This window comes from Hyla sarda, chromosome 1 (assembly GCF_029499605.1).
Source record: "Hyla sarda isolate aHylSar1 chromosome 1, aHylSar1.hap1, whole genome shotgun sequence".
NCBI classification, from domain to species: Eukaryota; Metazoa; Chordata; class Amphibia; order Anura; family Hylidae; genus Hyla; species Hyla sarda.
Window position 1 is genome coordinate 164,984,010 of NC_079189.1, and position 12,459 is coordinate 164,996,468.

Consider the following 12,459-nt stretch of genomic DNA (forward strand, 5'->3'; position numbering starts at 1 on the left):
TTTGGGGGCTTCCGTTTCTACGCAGTGCATATTTCAGTAAAAATACACCTTATCATTATTCTGTAGGTCCATACGGTTAAAATGATACCCTATTTATATAGGTTTGATTTTGTCGCACTTCTGGAAAAAATCATAACTACATGCAGGAAAATTTATACGTTTAAAAATGTCCTCTTCTGACCCCTATAACTTTTTTATTTTTCCACGTACGGGGCGGTATGAGGACTCATTTTTTGCGCCGTGATCTGAAGTTTTTATTGGTATGATTTTTGTTTTGATCTGACTTTTTGATCACTTTTTATTCATTTTTTAATGTTATAAAAAGTTACCAAAATACGCTTTTTTGGACTTTGGAATTTTTTTGCGCGTACGCCATTGACCGTACGGCTTAATTAATGATATATTTTTATAGTTCGGACATTTGCGCACGCGACGATATCACATATGTTTATTTTTATTTTTTTTACACTGTTTTATATTTTTTTATGGGAAAAGGGGGGTGATTCAAACTTTTATTAGAGAAGGGGTTAAATGACCTTTATTAACACTTTTTTTTTACTTTTTTTTTGCAGTGTTATAGGTCCCATAGGGACCTATAACACTGCACACACTGATCTCTCATCCTGATCACAGGCGTGTATTAACACGCCTGTGATCAGCATTATCGACGCTTGACTGCTCCTGCCTGGATCTCAGGCACGGAGCAGTCATTCGCCGATCGGACACCGAGGAGGCAGGTAAGAGCCCTCCCGGTGTCCGATCAGCTGTTCGGGACGCCGCGATTTCACCGCGGCGGTCCCGAACAGCCCGACTGAGCAGCCGGGATACTTTCAGTTTCACATTAGAAGCGGCGGTCAGCTTTGACCGCCACTTCTAAAGGGTTAATACCGCACATCGCCGCGATCGGCGATGTGTGGTATTAGCCTCGGGTCCCGGCCGTTGATTAGCGCCGGGACCCACGCGATATGATGCGGGATCGCGGCGCGATCCCGCTTCATATTGCGGGAGCCGGCGCAGGACGTAAATATACGTCCTGCGTCGTTAAGGGGTTAAAGGGGTTGTGCGCTGCCCTAATTTTTGGAACTCCGCTCACAGCATCCGGAAGTTCATTACTCCGTCATGCCCGGCCCCTCGACCGCCCCCTCGCCCGCCCCCTCGTGACATCTCGCCCGCCCCCTAGTGACGTCACGCCAGCCCCCTCTACCAAAGTCTATGGGAAGGGGGCATGGCAGCGGTCGCGCCCCCTTCCCATAGACTTTTGTTGAGGGGGCGGGCGAGATGTCACGAGGGGGCGGGCGAGACTTTGCGACGTCACGCCCGGCAGCTGCGAATACGGAAGCCCGCACACAGCGTTTGGAGTAATGAACTTCCGGATGCTGTGAGCGGAGCTCCGAAAGTCAGGGCAGCGCACAACCCCTTTAATAGAAATCCTTATGTAAATTGCAACATATGATAAACTTTATTTATCAATCATTATTAGTCATTGGTTTCCAGTTGGTTTTACCATATTTAATTAATTGCCATATTCTGACCTGTATGAAATATAAAAAAATTATTTTAGGGTAGGTCACATGTGCGGTATTTTGCTGCACTTTTGCTGCTGCATATTTTCCAACCAATTGAAGTCAATGGGTAGAAAAATCAGCTGTGTATTTTACCACCGATTGACTTAAATGGGTAGGAAAAAACGCAGCAACAAATATGCAGCAAAATACGGCATGTGTGACCCTACCATAAGACAGCTGTTTTGGGCTCTTTTTCTCGTTATAATGTGTAATTTTGCCATCATTTTGAGGTTGATTTGACTTTCTGATATATATTTTTTTTTATTTCATATATTATGGAATGCAAGGCAAAAAAAAAAAAAAAAACATTTTGACGTTTGGTGTTTTTTAACCCTTAAGGACGCAGGCTGTTTTTCCCCTTAAGGACTAAGCCCTTTTTCACAATTCTGACCACCGTCGCTTTACGAATTAATAACTCGAAAACGTTTTTACCGAATATTCTGATTCTGAGATTGTTTTTTTGTGACATATTCTACTTTATTTTGGTGGTAAATTTTCGGCATTACTTGCATAATTTTTCTAACTTTGAAGCTCTCTACTTGTAAGGAAAATGGATATTCCCAATAAATTTTATTTTTATTCACAAATACAATATGTCTACTTTATGTTGGCATCATAAAATTGACATATTTTAACTTTTTGCAAAAATTAGAGGGCTTCAGAACTACAACTACAAACCCCAGCATGCCTGGCAACATCTGGAGGGCTACCGTTTGGGCACCACTGTAACAGTGGTCTCCAAACTGTGACCCTCCAAATGTTGCAAAACTACAACTCCCAGCATGCCCAGACAGCCTTTGGCTGTCTGGGCATGCTGGGAGTTGCAGTTTGGCCTTCCTAGTGGTTGCCACAGTAAAGATCACTTTACTTTCACTTTCATTACCCCCCCCCCCCCCCCCCATGTAGTTTCCCTACCTGTGCCTGTCTCCGGCGACGATCGGTGGTCCCCAGGCATCTTCTCCTCCAGGTGCCGGCCTCCATCTTCTCCCCACATTCCCCACGACATCCAGGGGTGGGCAGAACGGGGGTTGCCATGGCAACCCACTGTCCTGCGCTGCCATTGGTCAGAATCAGTTCTGACCAATGGCAGGAGATAGGAGGAGATCGCAGCACTGCGACCTCGCTCCTAGCCCTCAGGATGATCGGGCTGTCACTGACAGCTCCGATCATCCCTATTTTCTGGGTGATCGGGTCACCAGAGACCCAATCAGACCGGAATAGCAGAAAATCGCATGTCTGAATTGACATGCGATTTTCTGTGATCGCCGACATGGGGGGGTCTCAGGACCACCCTGGGCGATGTGCCGGGATGCCTGCTGAATGATTTCAGCAGGCATCCCGGTCCCCAAGCGGCTAGCGGCTGGGACCGGAATTCCCACGGGCATATGCATACGCCCCACGTCCTTAAGGACTCGGGATGCAGGGTGTATGCATACGCCCGGTGTCCTGAAGAGGTTAATATAATTTTTATTTTAATAGTTCAGACATTTCCACATGCAGTGATACAAATTATAAATTCTTCTTATTATTTTTTCTTTAATTATTTTATTTAAAAATAAAGAGTGATTTAACTATTTTTGTATTTTTATTTTTTTTCTTTTACTTTTTTTCCCCATTTGATTATACAGTACACTGCAATACCAGGATCTCTATCTGCCATGGCACATTATTGGCACACTGGAAATGCATTGGAAGTTTGCTAATCAGGGGCGTACCTAGAGCATTTGGCACCCGGGGCAGACCCTTTGTTTGGCACCCCCCCCCCCCTGACACACACACACGCACCCCCCCCCCTTAATTACACCCCCTCCCTCCCCTCCCCCCAGGGGCAGACTGATAACACTCAAGGCCCCCGGACCAAAAAAATGCAAGGGCCCCTGCTAGGCTCTGCAGCTCCTCAATCTTCTGCCACACCCCTATTCTACCCAAATCCCACACACACACAATAAATTTAAATGTATATATGTAAGAAACACTTTAACGTAGGTAAATTTTCAATATCAATAATACTGGTATACAAGGAGCAAATATATATCACCACACAACAACTTGATAATACCGCCATACTGTACTGAATTAAACCACTATACACAGACCAGTATACTATAAAGAATCTGTATACAAGTGATTATATACAGGACCATATTGTGGTAGAGATCAGCTGTACACAGGATGTATATACCATATAAGTGATTACAGTTACATTTTGGGACTCACAATTGCGTCTTTTCTGATCAGCGGCATCCTACTTCCTTTTCTTCTCCGTCCGGATAAGACCGCCATGTGGATCTCTTAACATCTGCAGGAAAAACATGTCAGACTGCATTTTTTCTGTGCCCTCCCCTCCTCTACACAATCTTCCCATCTATAGGCCCACAAACTGTAATAATGCCCTCCTTGGTGTAGCCAGGTAACCTCCTCTTTCCTATAGGTATATGCAGTTACACCCCCCCCCCCCTCTTTCCCATAGGTATATGCAGAGTTACACCCCCCTCTCTTTCCCATAGGTATATGCAGAGCTACGCTGCACCCCCCCTCTTTCCCATAGGTATATGCAGAGCTACACCCCCCACCCTTTCTTACCCATTGGTATATGCAGAGCTACCCCCCCTCATTCCCATAGGTATATGCAGAGTTACACTCCCTCCTCTTCACCATAGGTATATGCAGAGTTAAACCCCCCTCTTTCCCATAGGTTTATGCAGAGCTACCCCCCTCTTTCCCATAGGTATATGCAGAGCTACACCCCCCCTCTTTCCCATAGGCATATGCAGAGCTACAACCCCCCTCCTCCCCATAGGTATATGTGGAGCTAAACCCCCTTCCCCATAGGTATATGCAGAGCTACACCCCCCTTCCCCATAGGTATATGCAGAGCTACACCCCACCCTCTTTCCCATAGGTATATGCAGAGCTACGCCCTCCCCTTTCCCATAGGTATATGCAGAGCTACACCCCCTTTTTCCCATAGGTATATGAAGAGCTACACCCCCCCCTCTTTCCCATAGGCATATGCAGAGCTACAACCCCCCTCCTCCCCATAGGTATATGCAGAGCGATACCCCCTCTTCCCCATAGGTATATGCAGAACTACACCCCCCCTCTTCCCCATAGGTATATGCAGAGCTACACCCCCCTCTCCCTCCCTTTCCCATAGGTATATGCAGAGCACCCCCCTCTCCCTCCCTTTCCCACAGGTATATGCAGAGCACCCCCCCTCTCCCTCCCTTTCCCATGGGTATATGCAGAGCACCCCCCTCTCCCTCCATTTCCCATAGGTATATGCAGAGCACCCCCCCTCTCCCTCCCTTTCCCATAGGTATATGCAGAGCACTCCCTTCCTGCCTTTCCCATAGGTATATGCAGAGCACTCCCCCCCACTCCCTCCCTTTCCCATAGGTAAATGCAGAGCACACCCCCCTTCCCTATAGGTATAGGCAGGGTTAAGAAAAAAAAAAGGATGCTCACCTGATATCCCACGCAGCGATCTCCTCAGCTGCAGGGCCCGCGTCTTCTCCCCTCCACAGTACAGGCGCCGATGAGTGACATCACCGGCGCCTGTACTGCGTGCTGCATGGGGGCGGAGGTCATGTCTCCTCTGTGTAAGCTGCAGAAGTGGCTCACACAGAGGGGACGGCTTCTCCTGTATGTGTGTGTATCGCGCATACAGGAGAAGGCACCGCTGTCTGCTGGGGATCTGGGACGAGTGTCCCGGACCTCAGCAGCAGCGGTGGTGGCGGGTCAGTCCGCCCCTGGCACCCCCCTTGAGAGTGGCACCCGGGGCCACCCCCCCCCCCCCTTGGTACGCCACTGTTGCTAATTGGAGCTCTGACAGAATTTGAACTCTTGACAGCACATTTCAAATAACCATCTAGATGCTTGGCCTGCAGGCTAGAGATCAAACATCTTATCCCCTGTTCTTTGGATAGGGGATAAGATGTTTAGGGACAGAGTACCCCCTTTAAAGCAATGCAAAAATGTTATTATACAATTCTTAAGCTTTACTTAAAAATAGCTTAATTAATATAATGGTCAATAGCCTTTCAACAATCAATAGTAGAAGCAGCTATAACAAGCTTTGTATTTTTCCTTATCAGGAAAAAAAAGTGTCTCTCCCCACTGAATTAATCATCCATTCAAAAAATTGTTAAAAGTCCATCTTGAATGACAACATAGACTAACAGCTCACTGTGGGTGCAAATTACAGCTGCCCTTACATGTCTACAGGGAAGGAGAAAGAGGAGTTAGGCTTCTTTCACACCACAAAATTACTCTGTTTTAAAGATCCGTACGAAGTTCCGTCTGAAAATCAGCTGAGAACGTCAGTTACAAAATCCTATAAGGACGTTAGAAAATCCCATTATAGTCTATAGGATTTTTCTAATAGCTGTTTTAACCCGTTATAGCCCGTTATTAATAACATCGGTTATTTTGTGACAGAAGATAGTAACGGGAGAAATAGTACATGCACTATTTCTCCCGTTACTATCTTCCGTCACAAAATAAAGTCTGTTATTAATTACGGGCTATAACTGGTTAAAATGGCTATTAGAAAAATCCCATAGACAATAATGGGATTTTCTAATGGCCGTATAGGATTTTGTAACTGCCATTTTACAAATTATTTTCATACGGAACTTCGTACGGATCTTCAAAATGGAGTAATTTTGTAGTGTGAAAGGGGCCTTAGACACACGGAGAGGAAACACACAGAGAGGTTGCATCAATGTGTAGTCATTTGTATACCTCACACCAGTGCTTGAATCACAGCTTTCTTGAAACACAGCTCAGTAGTGCTCAGAATTATATTTTATGCTGTTGCTCCTGCTTCTATTGATGAACTATTGAGATATTGTTATATAGTTAGGTAAGTACTACAGACCAAAGAGTTATCTACAGTCATCAGAAAACCTGGGGTGTGGCAAGAGCACATCCCTCACACCTTAATGCCCCATCTACCAGCTATAAGTGTTGACGGCTTATAGTAAGGGGTCATCATTACATGATATAACAGACATCTGGATTTATATGATTAGTCAATGTGTTTCCACTGCCAAGTGATACAATCCTTGCACTCTTTTGCCCACTGAATCCTTTCCTTCCTGTATCTTTAAACAATAATGATAATCAAATAGATTTTCTGTTGTCACATCCCATCTGTGCTAAGGAATGGCAAGTTGTGCATTTGAACATTTTAGATGAAGTAACAGTGTTGTATTTGTCCACCGTTTATTAAAGGGGTACTCCGCCCCTAAACAACTTATCCCCTATCCAAAGGATAGGGGATAAGATGTCAGATTGTCGGGGTCTCGCTGCTGGGGACCCCGAGATCTCGGCTACAGCACCCCGTTATCATTACCGCACAGAGCAAACTCGCTCTGTGCATAATGAGCGGCGATATAGGGGCCGGAGCATCATTATGTCACGGCTCCACCCCCTCGAGACATCACAGTCCGCCCCTTAATGCAAGTCTATGGGAGGGGGCATGATAGACGCCACGCCCCCTCCCATAGACTTGTATTGAGGGGGCGGAGCCGTGACATAACGATGCTCCGGCCCCTGTATTGCCCATCATTACGCACAGAGCGAGTTTTCTCTGTGCAGTAATGATATCGGGGTGCCGCAGCAGAGATCCAGGGGGTCCCCAGCAGCTGGACCCCGGTGATCTGACATCTTATCCCCTATCCTTTGGATAGGGGATAAAATGTCTAAGGGTGGAGTACCCCTTTAACTATGCATTACCTGTTCATCAGAAAGATTCTTGAATAGGGCCACGGGGTCTTATTTTACTGGATGTTTTTGCTTGATCACAACATTGTTGTTTGGACTCTTGAAGTGGTTGCATATAAAAGGTTGGCAGTTTGTTTAAGACTCTGGTTAGTCTAGTGCTGATGTACATGCGCCATTCAAAGCCACTTAGTTGACTTAATTTTCTAATTCCAATGTGGATTCATACTGAAACTGATCCACCAAAAAATGGCTTACTTGATGCTATGTTGCACTCTGAGGTCACTTGTCTTATATTCATACAGAAAAGTTCCAATCGGGAATGGGTAAAAATTTCTAATAGAGTAATAACTATAAGAAAAAGGTAAGTGGCACCAATACCTTAGTAATACAGCTTCCTGAGATTGATTGTGGCATGACACTACAGGTGACCAGGTGAGTCCAACCAGCGGTGGTGCTAGGACAATACGAAGTAGGTATCAGCAATAGTAATAAAAGAAACGGACAGGTGTCCTGCACTCACCGAAAAAGTTCTGGTCACTCCACTCCAATCTTGGGCAATTCCTCAGGGAGGGCTGGCAAGGTAACCAGCCCGCCCGGAGGAACAGCCCGAGATGGGAGCCCGGAGGAACAGCCCGAGATGGGAGCCGAGAGACCAGAACTTTTAATAGAGTGGCCAATCAGTGTAAATAATAAGTACTTTATTGTCAATTATGAAAATGTAAGCCTGTTAGATCATTAATCCTAAAATTCTTGCTATCATCTTCAATAACTCCTCTGACCCTAATTATTTATTATTATAATACAATGTTACTAAATAGCTACGGACGTTCATTAAAGTTAATAAAACTGACATAGAATTGACAGAGAATCTTCCACTTGCACACTTGAATACATATTAAATCTAATTATAGATATGAAATGTATAACTATATGTGTGTGTTTTTTGACTGTATATGTTGTATACTACACATAGTACCCAGACACACACATACACACACACAGGCACACAATTGTGCGTACTTTTCTTTCAATTATTTCTGGAAATATTCTCAAAGAATGTTTACTAACCTCCCTTCCTCTTTTCCTCTGGGTGAATGTTTCATCTTTTTCTCTAGCACACTACCAGTGCATGATGCGTTATTTGACAGATTTCTTTCTTTTTTTTTTTTCAAAACAGCTTTTGATAATTGAAAAAGAGAATCTGCTAATGGCCATTTGGATGGAACAATTTCACTTTTGGGAACTTAGAAAAAACAGTCAATCTCATCCTCATCATCAGTGTCTATAAATTGTTTGACAGTTTTGATAGACCATTATAACAGATAAAAATTCTTATTCCTGGTACATTTCAGCAAATATGACAAAGTTGTGACAATAAGTCAAATGCAATAGATCTTTTGGGCATTTTCTCTGTTCATAGATCATTATTTTGGTACCTATGATGTCGACTTTTTTATGATAATGTGCATTTAACAGACTTTTATTTTTCTCTCTATTTTATTTTTTTTATTTTTATTTAAACATCTCCTTGGTTACAAGTCTGGTGCTGAGTGAAGTATGAGAGGTTGTGAACAGCTCCGCAGCATTCAATATTTCCACATAATTGCAAAAGTTTTTATACTTCATTGGGCATTATTTATTTATTATTGAATGGTAAAATGTACACTTTTTTTTCTTAACAGAAATGTGATGGATTTGTTATTTTACTAACTAGAACTCAACTTCTTGACACAATGTTTTCAGTACCACCGAAGTGTACTAGATTGTGGTGTAATTCCATGTTAAATGCTGTAGCCATAATACTGTTTTCTGAATACAAAAATAATATTTTGGCCTGCCCCCCATAATTGTTTAGGAATACACAGCACAATGTTTATGTTGTTTACCTGTTCTTAAAATTTCCCAGATCTACATGTGATTGAATGTCTGTGGGATGTACTGTAAAAGCAAGGCTGGTTCAAGGAGGTCCCCCTATAAAGCTTGCTGGTCTCAAAGCTTCTCAACAAACATCATACCCTAGGACACCTTAAGAGGGCTTATGGAGTCCATGCCTTGACTGGTCAGAGCTGTCTGGTGGCAAGAAGTGGGATATACATATTATAAGCTATAGAACTATAGGGTCATGGTAAAGTTTTTGTTAACTGTCTACTTGGTGTGGGGTGGGATGAATTTAACCAGAGTGACATGGAACAGTGGGTCTGGTCTGAAGAAGTGTTGTTACAGCTCAAAATGTCTGTTACCAGTTTTGTTTTCCTGGTGTCTGTTCCTATTTTCCTAATAATACATTTGAGCATGTTGGATCAATAAAAAGTTCCATATAAAGGCTTCTCTATCCTGGATATACTACTTGTTACGCTGCAGGAAGATAGACAGATAGCTAGATAGATAGGATGACAGATAGACAGATAAACAGATAGCTGATGGACAGGTAGATAGAAAGATAGATAGAAAGAAGGAAAGAAAGAAAGAAAGAAAGATAGAGATGATCAACTGGTGCCAGAACGTTTAACAGATTTGTAAATTACTTCTATTTAAAAATCTTAATCCTTCCAGTACTTATCAGCTGCTGTATACTACAGAGGAAGTGTGACACTCACGTTTCAGAAGACAGAAACTCCCGTTGATGTGAATCTGCTGGACCTGTGTGGTAGATGACTCAGACCGTACCAGGGAGCAGAGTCTAAGGTGCCGCTGGTTTTCTCCAGAGCCGGGGTGGACTTTCTGCGGCAGGCGGCACCCAGGTCGCTATCCCTAGCACGGTTCAAGCACACAGGCGGCTGAGGAGATGCGAGGCACAGGAGGGATAAGGCAGCTTGTAGTCAGGATAGCAGAAGGTCAAGGCAGGCGGCACAGTAGCGTAGTCAGGGCGTGGCAGGGGGTCAATAGGCAGGCGGCAGAGGAGCAAGGTCAAGTCACAGAGCAAAGGATCAGATACACGGCAAGGCAACTCTCAGGAATGCTTTCTCTCAGGCACAAGGCAACAAAGATCTGGCAGGGAAGTGAGGAAGGTGGAGGAATTTATCAATGAGCCACAGGTGAATTACATTAATGAGCGCACTGTCCCATTAAATCTAAAAGCTCCAGCGCGCCCTAGGGGACGGGGACACATGCGCCGGAGCAGAAAGGCAGAGGCGGGGCAGGAGAAGCACCAGGTGAGTGATGGACTGGGGCTCGCATGTGGGCGCGACCCGCGATGCGAGTCCCACCCAGCCTCGACGGCAGCAGCAGGTAACGGGACCATGCACTCACAGCCAGCATGTGCGGCCAGAGCACATAACGTAACAGGAAGTTCTTTTCTGTTTGAATTGATTTTCTTTCTGACCACAGTGCTCTCTGCTGACACCTCTGTCCAGGTCAGGAACTGTCCAGAGTAGGAGCAAATGTCCATAGCAAACCTACAGCAGCTGTACTGTACTGGAAGGATTAAGATTTTTATATACAGTGGGGGAAAAGTATTTAGTCAGCTACCAATTCTGTAAGTTCTCCTACTTAAAAAGATGAGAGAAGCCTGTAATTTTAATTTTTGTAGGTATACCTCAAATATGAGAGCCATAATGAGAAGAAAAAATCCATAAAATCACATTGTCTGATTTTTAAAGAATTTATTTGCAAATTATGGTGGAAAATAAGTATTTGGTCACCTACAAACAATCAACATTTCTGGCTCTCAAAGACCTGTAACTTCTTTTTTAAGAGTCTCCTCCTCCCCTCATTACCTGTATTAATGGCACCTGTTTGAACTTGTTATCAGTATATAAGACACCTGTCCACAACCTCAAACTGTCACACTCCAAACTCCACTATAGCCAAGACCAAAGAGCTTTCGAAGGACACCAGAAACAAAATTGTAGACCTGCACGAGGCTGGGAAGACTGAATCTGCAATAGGCAAACAGTTTTGTGTGAAGAAATCAACTGTGGAAGCAATAATTAGAAAATGGAAGACATACAAGACCACTGATAATCTCCCTCGAGAACCACACAGGGGGACGTAGTGAATGACCTGCAGAGAGTTGGGACCAAAGTAACAAAGGCTACCATCAGTAGCACACCATGCCGCCAGGGACTCAAATCCTGCAGTGTGAGATGTGTCCCCCTGCTTAAGCCAATACATGTCCGAGCCCGTCTGAAGTTTGCTAGAGAGCAATTGGATAATCCAGAAGAGGATTGGGAGAATGTCATATGGTCAGATGAAACCAAAGTAGAACTTTTTGGTAAAAACTCAACACGTTGTGTTTGAAAGAGAAAGAATGCTGAGTTGCATCCAAAGAACACCATACCTACATGTGAAGCATGGGGGTGGAAATATCAGCAAAGGGACCAGGATGACTGATCCGTGTAAAGGAAAGAATAAATAGGGCCATGTATTGTGAGATTTTGAGAGAAAACCTCCTTCCATCAGCAAGGGCATTAGAGATGAAACGGGCTGGGTCTTTCAGCATGACAATGATCCCAAACAAACTGCCCGGGCATCGAAGGAGTGGCTTCATAAGAAGCATTTAAAGGTCCTGGAGTGGCCTAGCCAGTCTCCAGATCTCATCCCCATAGAAATCCTCTGGAGGTAGTTGAAAGTCCATGTTGCCCAGCGACAGCCCCAAAACATCACTGCTCTAGAGGAGATCTGCATGGAGGAATGAGCCAAAATACCAGCAAAAGTGTGTGAAAACCTTATGAAGACTTACAGAATACATTTGACCTCTGTCATTGCTAACAAAGGGTATATAACAAAGTATTTAGATGAACTTTTGTTATTGACCAAATACTTATTTTCCACCATCATTTGCAAATAAATTCTTAAAAAATCAGACAATGTGACTTTATGGATATTTTTTTTTCTCATTATGTCTCTCATAGTTGAAGTATACCTATGATGAAAATCAAAGGCCTCTCTGATCTTTTTAAGTGGGAGAACTTGAACAATTGGTGGCTGACTAATTACTTTTTTTTGCCCCACTACAGAAGTAATTTCCAAATCTATTTAATTTTCTAGCATCAGTTGATTTAAAAAAATGTTTTTTTCCACCGAAGTACCCCTTTAACTACTTCAGGACGCAGGGCGTACGCATACGCCCTGCATCCTGAGTCCTTAAGGACGCAGGGCGTACAGTACACACCCATGGGAATTTCCGAACTGGGATGCCTGCTGAAATTATTCAGTAGGCACC